Source organism: Myodes glareolus, chromosome 2 (assembly GCF_982192425.1).
Source record: "Myodes glareolus chromosome 2, mMyoGla1.1, whole genome shotgun sequence".
Classification (NCBI taxonomy): domain Eukaryota; kingdom Metazoa; phylum Chordata; class Mammalia; order Rodentia; family Cricetidae; genus Myodes; species Myodes glareolus.
The window spans coordinates 119,434,141-119,452,983 of NC_142027.1; positions in this window are offsets into that span (position 1 = coordinate 119,434,141).

The following is an 18,843-nucleotide window of genomic DNA, read 5'->3' on the forward strand; positions in this document are numbered from 1 at the left end:
GCATCTGTCATTCCAGTCACCTTAGCCATCAAGGTTGACCATAACACATCTCACTTTTCCAGGTAATGGTCTTGTGAAGTGGCAGTCACGTGGGACCATGTTGGGGACATCCCGCACCTTTCTTTCCCTCACAGATGAGCAGAGCAGTGTGCTCCTGGTACTGCTGGGACAGCCAGCCCCCTGCAGACCCAAGTCAGTCTCACAAAGCTGCCTCTTAAATAGGAGTTCGCAAGAGCATTCAAGGGAGCCCCAAGTGGGAACTCTCATCAAATATAAAAATCGTAAGATGGCTTGGTCTCAGAAAATGACTGTGTTGTGTTCCATTAGGTTTTCTACTGCCTGGGCAGCTCATTGTGCTGAGTGACTGTCTCCATCTTCTAGCTCTTGTCCCCTGGAGGGAAGGCGCCCTCCTAGTCATCAGTAGGAGTGAGCTGCCTCATCAGACAAAGATAAATATTTCACAGAGTTGGATGTTTCAGGGGAATGGGGGTCAGAAAAGAAGACCCTTGAGGTCCAAGGTGCCTGTTCACATTGCCTTTTCAATTTCATCCTGGTATTTTCTCACACCTTATTAAAAGCTTTGCAGCTTCCTTTACCTAATCTTGAATAAGCAACTTCCCTCAGGGTATCAATGTTTAAAGCTTGATCTGCAATCACAGAGTAAATCCTAAAGGAGATCACATTCGCCAAAAGTGTGCTGAAGATGTCTTCTCCGTAATTTTAATGCTCTGTTAACACGCTGCTTTCCCAAGCAAGTTCTAAATTCCCTTCTAATTAAAATAGAATACAGTGACTCTACATGAATTCTCCATGTAGCCTGTGAGGAAGGTTACCAATGGACTCTGAAGACTTCAGCTCTTGGAGTTGGAGTGAGAGAGCCCATCCCACACAGAGAGGCCATCTTTGAATGATTTGGACAATGGCACCGGGTAACCACCAAGATCACTAGATCTGTGAGTAAATGAACCTTCTGATGACTTCTACCGTAGCTGCTTACTTACTCCATCGGTGAAGGTTATGCAGAGGACCAGGACTATCTGCCATTGCAGGAGGGGCTCAATAGGCTGGCTCAGAAGATCTCAAGGGCTGCAAAGCCCCACTGCAGTTATTTTCTTGTTAGAGAGATGGTTATAGTATTTAACTCAACCATCTGGAAGCCTCACATTTAGAGAGAGGATGACTTCATGGGACCACAGACTGAGGAGGGGGCTGAGAAAGGCCTTGGGTTGGTGCCAGTGTCCACCGCACTCAAAGGATGAAGTCCCCTCTGTCTAAGTTTCTGGAGGTGAAAGCAGAGCGAAAACCAAGTCTACCCCGAGAAGGGTTTAAGAGACATGACAACTACTAAGCTCCCCACTTTTCCCTTGTGTTTGGCCTCAGCCTAGGGGATACAGAGCTCCTGCTAAGAAGTAATTCTTTCCACTTGGTTTGCTGAAATTTTTACAAGTTTTCTCAGGAAGTACCCAGAAACAACACATTGCCATTTCTCTGGTCATCCTTCAATCCAGTTATAGCGATACCCACGTTAACCACCACTGTCACCTTTACTTCCACCAGTCTTGAGGGATTCTTAGAGACAGCCCTGGATTTCAAAAAGTAGAAACTGCCAATTCAGTTGCTCACTTTCAAATTGAAAATTCATGAGCTGAGTAAATAGGTTCTCTTGATCTAAACTGTTAAGTTTTGTGGTGCTTTTATCGCATGGAGATGGCCATCCAGAGCAAAGGCCTGTAGCTCCCGTTAAAGCAATGGCCTTAGAGAATGAAGGCAAGTCAGCCTGTTGTCAGAACACACACCCTGGAGCTACACTGAGCTCACAGTGGGGAACTCTGGGCACCACTTCTTCCCCAAGCCTAACCAGTGTACCACCGCCGGGCACATAGGTCATAGCCAAGAACTGACATCACAGTGTCTGTTCCACAGAGCTGTATGACAAGTTGTTTTAAAAATCAGAAGAGGATAAGGCCAGAGAGTCGGTGGCTAAGTGGTTAACAACTCTGGTTGCTTTTCCAACGGATCCAGGTTTGATTCCCAGTACCATACGGTGGCTTAGACTGTCTGTCACTTCAGTTCCAGGAAGTCAGTGCCCTTTTCTGCCCTCCAAAGGCACTGCCCACACTTGATGCCCACACTGCTCCCCTCAACCGCCACACACACACTTAAAGGAAAAATAGCAAGTGTATTTGGGCTCACAGATTAAATATAGCCCATCACATAGAGGAAAAGTATGGTGGCAAGAGCGGCTTGCAGTGTGGCTCGCTCAAAACAGAAAGCAGGGAATTGGGACAGATGTACAGTGCTCACCCCTCATTTTCTTCTGCTTTTGCTCTGCCTGCCCTCAACCCATGCAAGGTTGTGTGCAACTCTCCTCCCTGACTGTCCAGTAGTTAATTGTCTCGGAAAATGTCCTCACAGACTCACCCAAGGTGTGCCTCATTAATGCCCTAGGCGTTTCTTAGCTCGACCAAGCTGGTGATCCAGAACAACTGTCATGGTTTCATCAAGGAAAGTGAACAGCGACGGAATGAATTTAAAGCCATGAACATCATTTGTATTTGCAACCAAGGAAGCTAGAGACCTTCTGTGGATGGTGGAGAGCAGGTGTATGTGGGTGTGGGCGCGGTGGATTTTCAGGACTCCAGGTCTCCTAACAGTGAGGGTACTTTTCTGTGAGGAAAACACGGCCCTCGGAACCCTTTAGAGCAGCTGTAGTATAGCACAGTAGCTGAACCCCCTTCCTAGGATCCCTTTGCCTCCACAGTCATCACTCACTCCCAACCAAACAACACATTAGCTGGTGTGGAGGTGGCTACCCTGGCTGTTTTAAAAGTACATCATTAATGTTAATGTTATGGATGGCATCTCAGAATATGTGCCATGGTCCTTTCTTACCATGGAAACACCCAGAATTCTGTTAACAGCCAAAGAACAACCATTTCTCTTGAAAATTTGCCTATCTGAGAACATTTTCTGGCTCTCTCAGGAAGCTGTGTGTCAGGACAGGTTTTTCTGACAGTATGCGGGCCCATCGGACCTTGTAGCGTATTCCTCCTCTTTTATGTGTTAACTGTCTCAACTCTGAAGGCTGGGGTCAGTTCTTCTGTGTTTTATATTTCTTGGGAAATCACAAAGAATATTAGCCCCGCTTTCTGGTTACTGCAGGAATGAGTTTGTGGAAGATGCTTGTCGGCTTCAAATCCATTTTATACCTCAGCTGGACCAGACTGTAAAGACTGCAGTGGGAAGTTAAACCTGGAAACATAAATAACCAGAAAGTTCAATGCAAAAGGCTAAATAACATATTTAAATATCCCCAATATAGAATGTATTTGGCAATGGTCTATGTGTTTAATCCCAGCATTCAGGAGGCAGAAGTTGGTGGTATGATTCTCCATGAGTTTAAGGTAAACCTAAACCACAAAGAGAGTTTCAGGACAGATGAAACTTTTAAAACACATATTTTAATTTTTAAGAATTTCATAAAAGCATATAATGTGTTTTAATCAGTTCTATCCCATCCCCTCAACTCCATTTCCTCCCCTATCTCCCCACTGTTTTACCTTCTCAACTTTATTAGTCTATTTTTAAAGCCCCTAAATTCATGTAGCACTGACAGCAGATACAATAGCATAGGATTATCTGCTGGGCAGTGAAAGCAGACTTTCCAGCCATTGCCCAGAAACCATCGTTCCAACAGCTAAGGGGTGGGACTTCAGGAACCCCTTCCCCATCCATGCTAGGATTTTGTCTGACTTAATCATATACAGGTCTGTGTCTGCAGTTACAGACTCTGTGAGTACATGTACAAAGACTCCGCCTATCGTGTACAGCAAATACTGTTTCACTGCAGACATCCGCTGCTTATGGCTCTTAGAACATTTCAGCCCCATCCCCCATGATGATCCATAAGTTTGTGGGGAGAGGTGTGATATAGACATCTTATCGGGACCCTGAGCACTTCCGAGTTCCTTATCCTTCACACTGCCCAGTTGGGCGTCTCTGTCAAAAAACAGTTTCTTATTGGGGGTGAGAGATGCTTTCATGTCTGGGAGGACAGCTTGTCACAATGTGCACTTGGCAGGATAGTGGCACTAAATTCTTCTCAAGGACCCATGACCTCTGAGTACATTCTCTAAGACACTGGCCTGGGGTCCCAACAGTACATACAATAAAATGCACTTGTTTTAAAGCACATTTGCATTTAAGACAAAACCATGGATATTTAAGCAAGAGTGTTGCAGTTAAGAATATCCTGCAGAGAAAAGTAAACCATATCAATGTAAACACATGAAGTATTTAGATAAAAGTCCCACAATTAAAACACTGGATAATTTTCTGAGTTTGTGTTTGTTAAATATAACTCAGTAAAGGCAGGAAACACTGCATGGAATAATCGTTTCCTGGTCATTCATTCTTGTCTTCGTAAAAAGTTGAACTGCCTAGTTGGCAATTCCCCATAGCTCACCCAGTGAAGAAAGCCCGGTGTTGCGAGTAATATAATTCCAGGAGGCTGTAGACGTGAGGGGGTGTGTTGTTCAAATTAGCCTAAACAAATTAATCTCTTTCCATAGACTTTCAACAACACTGCACATTAAATGTTGATGTGCTACAGAACCGTGTCCAACTTTATTAGTCTGAGTCCTTGCAAATAGCAGACTTTCATTTGAAATTGCTTGACTGAAATGATACTGGAATTATTTACCCATGGGAGCATTACAAGAGGAGACAATACAATGCCTAGGAGCTATGCTTGTCTGAGGTAAGCCAGGCATGGGGGGACCATCTAAACTCAACTTGACCAACTTGGTGATGGGCAGTACACATAGAGGAGCTACAGCTCTCTATGGATGACAGGAGTGTGACCAGAAGCCAAAGGCAGAAGAAATGATAGATCTGTGTTCTCTCTGGCCCTCCTTCTGCAAAGCACTTTAGTAAGCTAAGCCTGTGTTGAGCTGGTCAGCACATGTAACCAGGTGGGCAGGCCATGGGTTCAGGTCATTAGGTTATAAATCAGAGAGGTGGAGAGTAAGGCACAGGTCCTGTTTAAGGAAACTTTTCTTCTTACTTTGGGTCATTTTTCCTACAAAGACCTTCCCAAATTCTGTAAGAAAATCAACAAATTTTCTCTCATATTGTCGGTGAGACTACAATTTAGAGCAACCTTATGAAGCAATACTGTTATATGATCCACATGAGTCCCTCTGCAAGACCATATGTGGCCTTGCAGAAGCCATGTTGTTAATGGTATTGGTTTTATATTTATTTTCAGTGGTTAACAGTATGTGCTCAGACATCTAAGTGTGGAAGAATTGTTTTTTAATAAGAATAGTGTATGCCCAGAGAATAAAATGTTATACATAATCTCAAACTAAGTGGTGGGTTTATTTGTACAGACATAAAATAAGAAAATAGTTTTATTTTAAAAAGGACCAGAAATAAATAGAATAGTGTAATGTCAATTTAAAAATACATGAAGAGGAATACTATTCAACCTATTCCCTCTGCAAGAATATTTCTTACATTTCATCAAAACCAGCACAGGACCTAGGGCTGTTAGACTCCATCGGAAACACAAAGGGGCAGTTCTCAGCTCTACCAGCTGTCCTAGGTGCAGGACATTTGTCATTCGCTGGGATCTGCAAGAAGAAAACAACATGTACGGTAGAAGGATAAATGAGTGAGCATTTGTGGGTGGAGAATCAAACTTAGAGAACAGATTTGATCCTTTTCTCTATGATGTGAGCTCTGCCCATCGATTTTCACAGCCTGCTTGATGCTGACCAAACCCAAAATACCACAGGCTTGATGGCTCCGCCACATTTCTCTTTACTAAGGTGGTGGATAGTGCAGACCCTGGAGAAAGCTCTCCTCCAGGTTTTTGAGCAGCAGACATTTTGCTGTGTCCTCACGGGGTGGGGAGTGTGGAGAAAGATTGCTCTAGTATCTTTTTGTAAAGATAACAACTTCATCAGACTAGAGCTTAATCTTTCCTCATGTAACCTTAATTACCTCTTTACTGGTCATATTTTTAGATATGGTCACATTGAAGGTAAGGTTATCACCATGTGAATCATGGGTGGGGTGGCAGCAATCCTGTCCCTACTGAGTGACAAGATTGCAGGGTTTGTCAACTTGAGCAGGCTCACAAGCCAAGTCTTTTCTGTTACTCTTTCTCTCTCAATCACTGCTGCTGAACATCAGCAAACTCTCCAGGCTACCTTGTCCACTAAGGCTTCACACAGTGTTCTGCCACCAATGTGACCTCTATCATTCGTTACTACAAGGTGCAGGGAACACAGTGAAGGGGAGCAGAAAGGTGGTAATAGCCAGAGCCTGGGAGGACTCCTGCAAAGCGATGTGAGTCTAATCACGACAGGACTACTGCACTCAGGAGCTTGCAGCTGCTGTGTTTGCCTGTACAAGTCAAGAAACTGCGCCATGGAGGAGGGAGGACCTCACAGACCCTACTCTGGGCTGAGAGATAGTGGCAGTTGATGGCTTCTGGGGGAGGAAGAGCTAATTTTCTTCGGGGTTGTGGCCTCTCTTGTATTCTCCATTCCCCAAAGAATGAGCTCCACACCCATGAGCATACAAGAAGCTGTGATTTGACTAAGTAGGTGTTTTGTTTTGTTTTTAAGAGAATGTGAAGTTAGGAGGGGATTATAGAGAGGCCTGGGAGAAACTGGAGTGGGGCGGATTATCATAGAGCTATACCATACAAATGCATGAAATTTTCGAAGACTAGATAAGTAAAACTAAGAAAGTAAAGAATAATGCTAAAGTTTAAAGGCATGACTGTTGAATAAAACAAAAAGAAGTGGCTCCATCAGAAGTGAGAGCTCATGCTATGGGACAGATGGTGGACGGTCTAGTTGTCTGTCTAGGAGGGAGGAGGCTTCGGGAGTGTTCTAGCATGGGCGATTACAGAGTCACACGAGAGGTGAGCTGCTGTCACAGAACTCTCATTGGCGGGTCAGAGACCTGCTCTGCACCCCAGTGCCATGGGGAAGTGTGTCAAGGTGTGAGAGCCCTCTCCTAAACACAGGTTCCTAGATGCCGCAGCTAATGCTGCTTTCAGTCCTTCTTGGCTGTATCTCACTGTCTTGGTAACTCTCTGTCCACTCTGATTGCTTTTCACGTGGCTCAGTGGCCATTTCTGCAGCGCAGTTAAAGCTCCCCCTTTTCCTCTTGATCATAGCTCACAGAAAAATATATGACCTTCCTGTCTCAGATCCTTTAAAGCGGTCCACTTGAAGTAGGATGTGGTTTCTCCCAAGGTAGGGTGGGGAGAAATATCTCTCTGTGGATCCTTGTGGTGTGGTGTAGCCCTAGAAATACTGGGAGGCAGTGTTCAGACAGGCAGACTGCTGTTGACTCTCACGTCAGTTTGTCAGAGGGATAAACTCAGGAAGCTTTTCTCCAACACAAGGACTGAGGGGGGAGCCCTGCTCTCTGTATGTCTCTTAAGGGCCAATGTCATGCAGAAGGGAAGCTGCTGGGCACAGGGTTCTCATCTCTTGGAGAAGTGATTTGTGACTCAAGATCATAGCGGCTCACTCACCTCTTCATCGCTGCCATATGTGAGAATTAGTCTGGTCAGACAAGGTCAAGCCAAGCTGGTTCTTTTCTTGTTAGTAAGCATTAGCTGTTGGAGCATCTTACTGCCACATTTGTAGCTTGGATTTGTTGCTTTTCTCATTGTGCTGACAAAAGTATGTGGCAGAAGCAATGCAAAGAAGGGAAAGCTGATTTTGGCTCCGGAGTTCAGGGGATTTGTGGAGGGAGAGTGATTACAGCCTGAGGCAGCTGGCCACATTGTGTCTGCAGTAAGGAAACAGGAAAACAAATGCCAGTGCTTGGGACTCTTTTTGTTTGTTTGTTTTTGTTGTTGTTATTTTGTGTTGCTTTTTAAATTCATTCCTGGACCTCAGCCCGGGCGATAGGGCCATCCACATTCAGAGTGGGTCTTCCAAGTTCAGGTAATGGCCTTTAGAAAATCCCTCCTGGGCACACCCAGAAATGGGTTTTCATAGTGACTCGAAATTTCATCAAGCTGACAGGGAAGATGAAGCATAAAGTTGCTCAGTGACTGTGGATGTTTAAATTAGCTTTCTGGGATCATTACTTTATCAAGGAAGTCATAATGACATAATTGACCCAAGACTGCAGGGCTGGCTTCAGTGCATTTTAATCCTACCTCTGCCTCATATTTGCTCTTTGACCATTTAACACCTCAGTCTTCCCATCTATCAATCGGGCATTATAAAACCTGTGTGCCCTTGTTTTGGTTTCTATTGTTGCAATGAAATATCATGACTAAAGCACAAGTTGGGGAGGAAAGGGTTGTTTGGCTTACACATTTCTCTATCACTGTTCATCTTCAAAGGAGGTCGGGCAGGAACCTGGAGGCAGGAGTTGATGCAGAGGCCATGGAGGGTGCTGCTTACGAGCTTGCTTCCCCTGGCTTGCTCAAGCTGCTTTCTTTTAGAACCCAGGACCACCAGGCCAGGGAAGACCCCATCCACAATGGGCTGAGCCCTCCTGCGTCAATCACTATGAAAAGGCCTTATAGCTGGGGAGGCATTTTGTCAGCTGAGGTTCCCTCCATTCAGAAGACTCTAGCTTGTGCCAAGTCATCATAAGACTAGCCAGCACAGCATGTAACCCATAGTTAAAGAACTCAATTCGGTCAGAGGTTTTCAAACCTGACTATGAGTTAGAATTTCTTGGTATGACTTACATGGTCTTGGAGGCTTAAAAATCTCTCCCAGTGACCCTGAACTAAAACTGAACCAGGAAGCCAACAAATAAGGCAATTCGTAGGAAGTTGCACTCTTATGTCATCAGCCTTGCTCAGACTCATGAGGCAAGTTTTTAAGAGAGATGACCAGGCTCACTCCAGAGCCTCGGTTTCAGTGGGATGCTCTGTGTGTTCAAGATTTCCCAAGTCTGCTGCTAACCCAGGGACCTCACTTGGAGGAAGGCTGAAAAGACACAATGTAAGAGGAAACATCTTTTTGAGATGCAATCAGAACTCATGTTTTTCAAATGTCAACTTCCTGGGGGTAGACTCTAAAACACAAATAAAGCCTTCTTGACTTACGTCATTGGCCGTCAAAAGGTCACTTAGAAGCCTAGGCTAAAGAATTAATTCCTCATAGACCACTGAAACTATGCTTACCTTTTGCATTCTGGTGTCTAGCTCTTTTTTATTTATTTTTTATTGCTTTATAAATAATGCCATTCAAAATTTCCACTTCCTCCTCTCCTCCCATTTCCCTCCCGCTCCCCCACTTGTCCTCCCCCTTCCCCCTCCAGTCCTAAGAGAGGGCAGGGTATCCTGCCCTGTGGGAAGTCCAAGGCCCTCTCCCCTCCATCCAGGCTTAGGAGGGTATGCATCCAAACAGACTAGAATCCCAAAAAGCCAGTACATGCAGTAGAGACAAATCCCAGTGCCATTATCATTGGCTTCTCAGTCATCCCCAATTGTCAGCCACATTCAGAGGGTCCAGTTTGATCACATGCTGATTTAGTCTCAGTCCAGCTGGCTTTGGTGAGCTCCCATTAGCCCAGGCATACTGTCTCAATGGGTGTACCAACCCCTCACAGTCCTGACTTCCTTGCTCATATTCTCCCTCCTTCTGCTCTTCAATTGGACCTTGGGAGCTCAGTCCAGTGCTTCGATGTGGGTCTCTGTTTCTATCTCCATCTGTCGCTGGACGAAGGTTCTATGGTGATATTCAAGATAGTCATCAGTCTGACTATGGGGCAAGGCCAGTTCAGGCACCCTCTGCTCCACTGTCCATGGTCTTAGCTTGGGACATCCCCGTGGATACCTGGGAACCCCTCTAGAGCCAAGTCTCTTGCCAACCCCAAAATGGCTCCCTTAATTAAGATATCTTCTTCCCTGCTTCCATTATCCATCCTTCCTCCATCTCAACCATCCCACTCCCCCAAGTTCTCCTCAAGCCTCCCCTTCTCCCTTATTTCTCTCTCTCTCTCCCCTTCCCCCCACCCCACCCCCACCCCCATGCTCCCAAATTTTGCCTGGTGATCTTGTCTGCTTCCAATTTCCAGGAGGAGGTATATATGTTTTTCTTTGGGTTCACCATATTACTTAGTTTTTCTAGAATTGTGGTGTCTAGCTCTTTAGTAGAACTTTTGATTTTATGAATTTGCCCAAAGCACTCTCTCTCTCTCTCTCTCTCTCTCTCTCTCTCTCTCTCTCTCTCTCTGTGTGTGTGTGTGTGTGTGTGTGTGTGTGTGTGTGTGTAGGCACACAAGCATGTATAAATTAGTTATGACCACTCTGCTCAAGGATTCCAGCCTTATATTTACTAAAGGAAATATTTTAACAGAACCCCAATGAACACAGATCTATTAGCAAATATAAATATTCAAGTCTTTATTTTAAAAAGGAAACTAAACAAAGTCTATAGTCTCTTTATGATTGTGTTTGAATTTCCTTCCAATGTTCAAAACATTGCTTGGAAAAATAAAACTAGATCTGGGTTCTAGAAAAAGCACACATGGTTTGAACACATGCAAATACAGGTTTTGTTGACAAAGGTCAGTTAGAGGCTGTGACACATTGTCTGCTTCAGCTGTACAATTCTCTGTGGGTGACAAGGGAGGGGATTTTGGTGAGGCAGAAAGAACATGCACCATTTAGGACTGGAGGGCAAAGCTCCAGAATGAAGAGTACAAATGCCCTCACAGAGGATCACAGTTGGATTTCCATCACCAAGTCAGGTGACTCCCAGCAGCCTCTAAATCCAGAGGATCTGATGCTTACTCAGGAGTTCTGCAGGATCCTGTATATATGAGGAACACATAGAGAAGAAAAATAGAGAGAGAGAGAGAGACAGACAGACAGACAGACAGACAGACAGACAGAGACAGACAGAAACAGACAGAGACAGAGAAACACAGAGGCACACGTATACATAGATAAAAACAAAATATTTTAAGAAAAAAATATATAGCATGAATCCAAATAACCACACAATAACAAAATCCCTTTGACTCCACATTCCTCTACCGTCAACTTTAGTTAGGAACAGGTTGATCAATCTTGGTTTTGTTTGTTTGACACAGGTCTCTCTGTAGTCCTGGCCATCTTGGAACTTGCTATGTAGACCAGTGTAACATGAGGGGCCGGCTTGTTGGGGTTTCTGTCCCGCCCAGTACCCCAACAAGCCAGCAAGTCCCAAGGAAAATCACGCACAAGACTCCATAAGATTATAAACTGATTGGCTCATTAGGTCAGGCTACTTATTAGCTCTTATAACTTATGTTACCCCATTATTCTTATCTACGTTAGCCATATGGGCTCATTACCTTTCTCAGTGTGACAGCTTACATGTTGCTTCTTCCGTGGTCTGCACAGGAATGGCAGAGGAACCTCTCTGCTTCCCAGAATTCTCCCAGTCTCTTTGCTCCACCCCTACTTCCTGTCTGGCTTTCCCGCCTATACTGCCTGCCTGGCCAATCAGCGTTTTATTAAAATATGATTGACAGAATACAGATAATTCTCCCGCACCAGACCAGGCTGGCTTTGAACTCACAGGGATTCTTCTGAGAAGAATAGAAATTCAAGCGTGATCCAACCTCAAATGAGAAATATGGAGTTGAGGCCATGATGACATGAACTTTCCCTTGTTTGAGGCTGAGGAGTGAGCACCTCCGATGTGGGCGGTGATGAGCCAGAATCAGAAAGGTTTCCTGTGTCCTCTTGCAAGAGGACAGCACATCAGTTACTCTCCCATTGCTGTGATAAAATGCCCTAATGAAGGCAACTATGAAAGCAAGCATTTATTTTGGTTCACAGTTCAGAGTATGGTCCATCATTGGGTCAGAGAGGGAGCCATGGCAGCAAGAATGTGAGGCAGCTGATCACATTGCATGTTTAGGGTGGGTCTTCCAGCCTCCGATAATGGAATCAATACCTAGAGAGTTGTCTCTGGGTGATTCTATCAAGGTGACCATATTAACCATACTGGAAGGTTATGTACCCTTTCCCCCAGCCCACTCAGAAACCCCCAAACACAGCACATTCCTATCCACTGGCCGGGTAAATGCCGGTGGACAGGAAAATCAATTTTATGGTTTTTGTGCCATACAAATCATTTTCAAACAACCTGTGGCAGGTAATTAGGTTAAATTCTCAGTCTCCCTCCAGTCAATGTGGGCTACATTTGAGCACATTCAGAGGGCTTCTGGAAGGCAGTGGTGTGTTGATTTTCATAACAACTTTATAAACTATTTCTTTTCGTGCCCTTTTCCCTTCCCTTCCAAAACTAAATAGGTCCTTATTTCCTTTTTTTCACTTTCATTACCCACCTTTTCCAAATCTTACCTCAAGCACATAATGTATGATTGAAGAAAAAGGTGTATAGAATATATGACATTTTTATGTTACAAATCTAAAAGCCAGAACCAAGTCAATTTGTGAGTACTTTATATTCAAGATTTATGAAAGTGATATTGGGGAAAAAAGTTTGATTCATGGCTCAGACGAAACAGTAATGCTCCAAGGACATTTAATTTCAACCATCTGCTTGGCACAAGAAAAAAATCATATTCTCATCACAGCTGATGAAAGGTATCAGGAAAATTGGGCTATTTCTTGACTCTTTATTCTCAGTCCGATAAAGAAAGTTTGAAACTTTGGTGGTTGCAAGTTATAAAAATAATAGTATCTAGCATGTTTTAACTGCCAGCTAAGTATCAGACACAGACCACACTGGGCATCCCATAGGCCTTCACGCTGTCATGAACACGCTCCTTCACTTCCTGGATACGTATGTGGATACCTTTTCATCCCAACTTTTTCTGTTTATAACATCATGGTCCTTAATTTCCACATCTGTTGCCGTAAATTGTGAGCCAATGTCTTCTACTCAAGGGCCTTTGAATCTGGGACTTGTGGTTGGTCTTGATTGTGTCAGTTTGAGGGGATTGAAAATGCCAAGGCCTAGTAATGTGTGCTTTTGGAAGCATCACTGAAGTGTTTTCAGAGATGACTAACACATCGGACAGTAACTGAGGAGGGAAAACCTATCTTGAATGTGAGTGGCGCTAGTAGTCTGAAATACTGGATAGTGAAGTGTTGGGAGAAGAGGAAGAAATGATGCAGGTAGGCTCCACACACGAGTGAGCACACTCCTTCCTGCTGCCTTCGCTGGGACTTCCCTAGGGAAGTTTTGACCTTTTAGAATGGGCTTAACAAAAGTGACTCTCCTGGAAGCTTCCAAGCCTTCAGTGTGGGGTTGGTGCTGCTGAGATTTGTGGTTTATCGGACAGACCAGTTTCTGGGTTCTGTATCTCTCTCTCGTGTGCAGAAAGCCATTGTGTCTGTTGTGTGAGCCTCGGGTTATAGGTTTATGCTCCAGTTCAAGTACTTCCTAGGTGTGAGCTCATGAAAGAGTGCCCCACCTCTGTTTACTCACCTGCAAAATGGGCACTGATGGAGACCAGGGAGGGAGGGGATTGGAAGCCCTTAGCAAGCTGCCTGCCTCCATTTGAAGTCTTTGTAATAAAGGCAGTACTATTGTTAGCCTCAACATTCCTCATCAGACCATAGTGCCCCCAGGAAGACAGGACAAGAAAAACACTAAATTTATCTACCAGGTACTCTGATATTTAATACAGTTCTAAAAATGGTTAAGTCGGATGTCTGTGAAAAATAATCCATATTTGAAGTTTATCTAAAAAGATGATCTGTAAGTTGTTTCTGTTATGTGGCTAGAGGAGGCTCATTTTCTGATTGTATCACCTTCTCATTAAAGACAAAATATTAGTCTGAGGCACATGCGTTAAAGTTATCGTTTAATACTTTGATTTATATGACCTAAGTAAATAGGTTTCAGTGTGTTAGACAATATTCCTTTCAGTCACACTATAAAAACCCATTTTAGGTTAAAGTAAGTTCATTTAATTTTCATTGCTTTTTGTAAGTTCATTTATAAGAAAATAAACTAATGACAAAAGGCTATGAATTTGAAAGAGAGAAAGGATGAGGATATAGGAGAGTTCGGAGGGGAAACAAAGGGGAAGTGGAATAATGTAAGTACATTGTAATTTCAAAATTAAAAAAAATGATTAAAGAAATAAACATGGTAATCACAAATGCTTATATTTCATATATTTATTTTTATTTACATAGTTTGTATTTATTCCCTACCTCTTTGCTGACCATGTGTTAGTTCGATAGCAAGATGAAATGTTCTAGGTATTTCCTAATATCCCCTTTTCTCATGGTAAAGAAGGGAACCCAGATGCCAAGCAACCTAGATCTCCTCTTTGTCTCTTAGTTTTTATTATTTATTATGAGCTCAGCAGAGAACAAGAAAGCAGTAAGGACACCTTGATGCACATATGCAGGGCATAAGAAACCTTATTCCCATACTATAGCTGCATCACTTCTAATAATGCTGTGAAGTAATATGATATAATGATGGATAGGTATATAGAGCATAGATTAGATAGATAGATAGATAGATAGATAGATAGATAGATAGATAGATATGTCTGTACACACATATATACATTCATACATTCATACATACATAGAAACAAATACATATAAAGATGCGTAGATACGTAGATGCATAGATAGATGATTAAAATGATAGATAAATATGTGGTAAATGGTAGATAGATAGATAGATAGATACATACATACATACATACACACATAGAATTATAGGTACATGCATAAAAAGATGTGTAAGTACATAGATGCATGGATAGATGATACACAAATGATAGATAAATATGTAATAGATTACAGAGAGATAGATAGATAGATAGATAGATAGATAGATAGATAGATAGATAGAGACAAATAGTAGATGATGAATAAAAAGATAACAGATTAATTCATAGACAGAAAATAGAAGATAGGTAGGTGGATAGATACATAGATGGGTGATTAGATAGATGACAGACACTTAAAGAAATGCTCAACATTCTTAGACACTAAAGAAATGCAAATCAAAACAACTCTGAGATTCCATCTTACACCTGTAAGAATGACCAAGATCAAAAACACTGATGACAACTTATTCTGCGAAGGATGTGTGGTATAGGGAACACTCCTGCATTGCTGGTGAGAATGCAAATTGTTACAGCCCCTTTGGATGTCTGTGTGGCAATTTCTTAGAAAATTAGGAAACAACCTTCCTCAAGGCCCAGCAATACCACTTTTGGGTATATATCCAAAGGATGCTCAATTGTACCACAATCACATGTGCTCAAATATGTACATAGCAGGATTGTTTGTCATAGCCAGAACCTAAAGGTCCCTCGACTGAAGAATGGATAAGGAAAATGTGGTACATTTACACAGTGAAGTATTACAAAACAATAATAATAATAATAATGACATCTTGAAATTTGCAGGTAAATGGATGGATCTAGAAAACATCATTTTGAGTGAGATAACCCAGACCCAGAAAGACAAATATTATATGTACTCACTCATAAGTGATTTTTAAACATAAAGCAAAGAAAACCAGCATACAATTTACAACCCCAGAGAACCTAGACAACAATAAGGACCTTAAGAGAGACATACATGGATCTAATATACATGGGAAGTAGAAAAGGACAAGATCTCCTGAGTAAATTAGGAGCATGGGGACCGTGGGAGAGGATTAAAGGGGAGGAGAGAGGAAGGGAGGGGAGCAGAAAAAAATGTATAGCTCAATAAAATCAATTTTAAAAATGGAAAAAAATTCAGACTCAAGCCCAACCCTCAACTTCTGTTGTTTTTTTCCAAGGCTTTCTGTTCCACAAAGATGAATTCTGAGAGAAGATCAGAGGGTTTCTGACTTCTCAGAAGTATTGGAACAACTCATCAGTAGTGAAGGCTGAGAACGTGTTCTTGAGACGAGAGGAAAATGAAAAAAGTAAGCTAACACTTGCCATCCAATCTACCTCAACTCGCTGAAGCAAAGCAGAGTCTACGTCTCATTATGACTGTCTCCTTTTCCAGCACGCTGGAGTGGATTTCAAAAGAACATCATTCTCTTATTAATTTTCTTATATTTACTGAGTTATGAATTTCTCCAGTACAGACTATCGCAATTATGTAGAGAATGTTGTTTTCAAAAGCTACAAGAAAGGAAAGTACTCAGATGGGAGAGGACTGAAGAGGTGGCTCAGCAGTTAAGAGCAATGGCTGCTCTTCCACAAGACCTAGGTTCAATTCTACCATCTACATGGTGGCTCACAAAAACCTACAACTCCTTTTCCAAGGGATATGACACCCTCTTCTTGCCTCTGGGGGCACCAGGCCTATAATACATAATACATAGGCATGCAGATAAAATACACGTACAAATATAATTTAAGTGTCTTTATCATTAAAGAAAGAGCAAAGAATGATGGGAAAGCTCAGCCAATCATATTTGGCTAGGGTAAGGCCGCCAGGTGCCAAGGAAGAAGGACCTAGGAATCCAAGTGGCCACCCCTTGTTTCTCTCTCTCTCTCTCTCTCTCTCTCTCTCTCTCTCTCTTTCTCGGCTGTGCATGGTGCTTGCGGGACCCCAGTCATGTGAGTTCCTCTGTTTTTCAATTATTAAATTATATTCTTTTGCTTTTGAGCTGGTCCGGTTAATTCTAACTACCAGTCAACCATGCCCATTATTTGGCGCCCAACGTGGGACTTGAACCCACGACCCTGGGATTAAGAGTCCCATGCTCTACCGACTGACAACACTCTGGTTGGACCTCCTCAAAACACTCAGAGACTATTTGCAATTTTTCCAGACCAAATATTGATCTTGGAATTTTACCATAATTTACTTTCACAGGACCCCCTAAGAAGAATGTTGCCCCCATGACAGCTGGAAGCAATTTTAGAGGACTACGTCCCCTCTCCCAGCAGAGTTTGACCTCAGGTTAAGGGACATCATTTAGGGGTTGGTTATAATTGGTATAGGGTTGAGGGATGGGAGAGATATTTTATAGGCTCAAGGGTGTTCTAAAAAAAAAGAATAATTGGTGATGGGATAATAGATTGGTATTTCTGAATTATTGCTTTTAGAAAATTATATTGGTATCAATTCTTGTACAATGATACAAAGTTAAATTATATAGAATATTGTATGCCAGTGTGCTTCTACCTCTGTTTAAAACATTTTTATGTATTGATATATATATTTGCCATGTTGCAGTGTATATTTCTACCTCTGATTAAGATACTTATGTATTGTTTATGTAATGATATACATTGTTTACATTGTCCTCATTTATTGCACAGTTGTTTTTTCTCTTAGTCTTCAAGTTAGATAGGTATCAAGAATTATAAATAAATAGTCATATATGTTTGTCATATTTATATTTAGGCTAATCAGGTTTTTTATATACATAGAAATTATATTTAATATAGATGGTATAATCTTCAACCTCTTCAAAGAGCTGTAGAAAATGGCTTTTAATCTAACCTAGAGTTCTATGGTAGTGAGACACAATCACTCCTGACAACACTGCTCTACTCCTGAGAGAATGTTGAACACCAAAGACACTCCAATTGGAGCTTGTCTTCTTCTTGGTAGAACCGGTATTTGGGCAAAGAAAAGCCCATACCTTGACCACTGACAGAGATACAGAGTATCCGTAAATGGATAAAAACAGGATTGTCTTATCCTGCCAAGACAGGGTAAGATAGTTCTAAAAAGTTTCTTGCCTTTGAAAATGGTATGTCAATTACATTAGGCCTTAGCCAAAGTTGGTTTCCTCAACATTGCAAATGAGACTTTGGGTGATTGCCCAGGTAGTCAGTTGTCTCTTTCATTTGTTGCACATTTTGGAAGTTTCTCGTTGATACTTCCTGGTTGTTCAAGTAATATTACTTCCCTTCTCAGATTTTTGATGGAGTTAAAGATTAGATAATTGTGTTCACCCTCCTCATGATTTAGCTAAACTTAATTTCAATACATTATTTAGACTCCTTGAAATAGAACGCTTAGTAAAACTTTTATTTGTTTCTTGCTTAATATTGTTTGTTGCTTGTAATTTTATATTTGGTATCTGTTCCTATTGTATATAGTTGTATTGGGTTTTGTTCAATCTTGTTTAGACAAAAGGGGGAGATGATGGGGAAGCTCAGCCAATCACATTTGATTAGGGTGTGGCAGCCTGGGGCCAAGGAAGAATGACCTGGGAATCCAGGTGCCTGCCCCTTGTTTCTCTCTCTCTCTCTCTCTCTCTCTCTCTCTCTCTCTCTCTTTCTTTCTCTCTCTCTCTCGGCTACACGTGGTGCTCGCGGGACCCTGGTCATGTGAGTTTCTCTGTTTTCCAATTATTAAATTATATTTTTTTGTTTTTGACCTGGTCTAGTTAATTCTAGCTACCGTCAACCACGCCCATCAAAAGAACATAATCCTGAAATGTTTGTCATTATGTGAACACACTCCATCCCGACTAATTCTTACTATAATCGTATTGATGTTGTTACCCAGACTACAGTGTTAATATTGGCACTCTATTATTATGCATTTAAATAATATTCTTGAATATATATTAAAATAGGTGGGGCATGACGTTCATATGGTCAAAGTAAAATAATTTCAATCATGTGAGAAGCAATGTGGGATTGAACTTTTAAAAGAGAATTCAGATTTTCAACACAAATTCAACTCTAATCCTGGTAAGTTAAAAACAAATTGTTTGAGGTCTTGGGAAAGAAGTTGGAGGCTGCCTCCAAATCATCACTGCCACCAAGGGATGCTTGGTGTTGGCGTGGGACAGACCAGTCTTTCTTGAAAAGAAAGTGTGCTGGGACCAGAGTGTAGCTGAGAGATACATTTGCCTATCTTGTGTGAGGGTTTGGGTT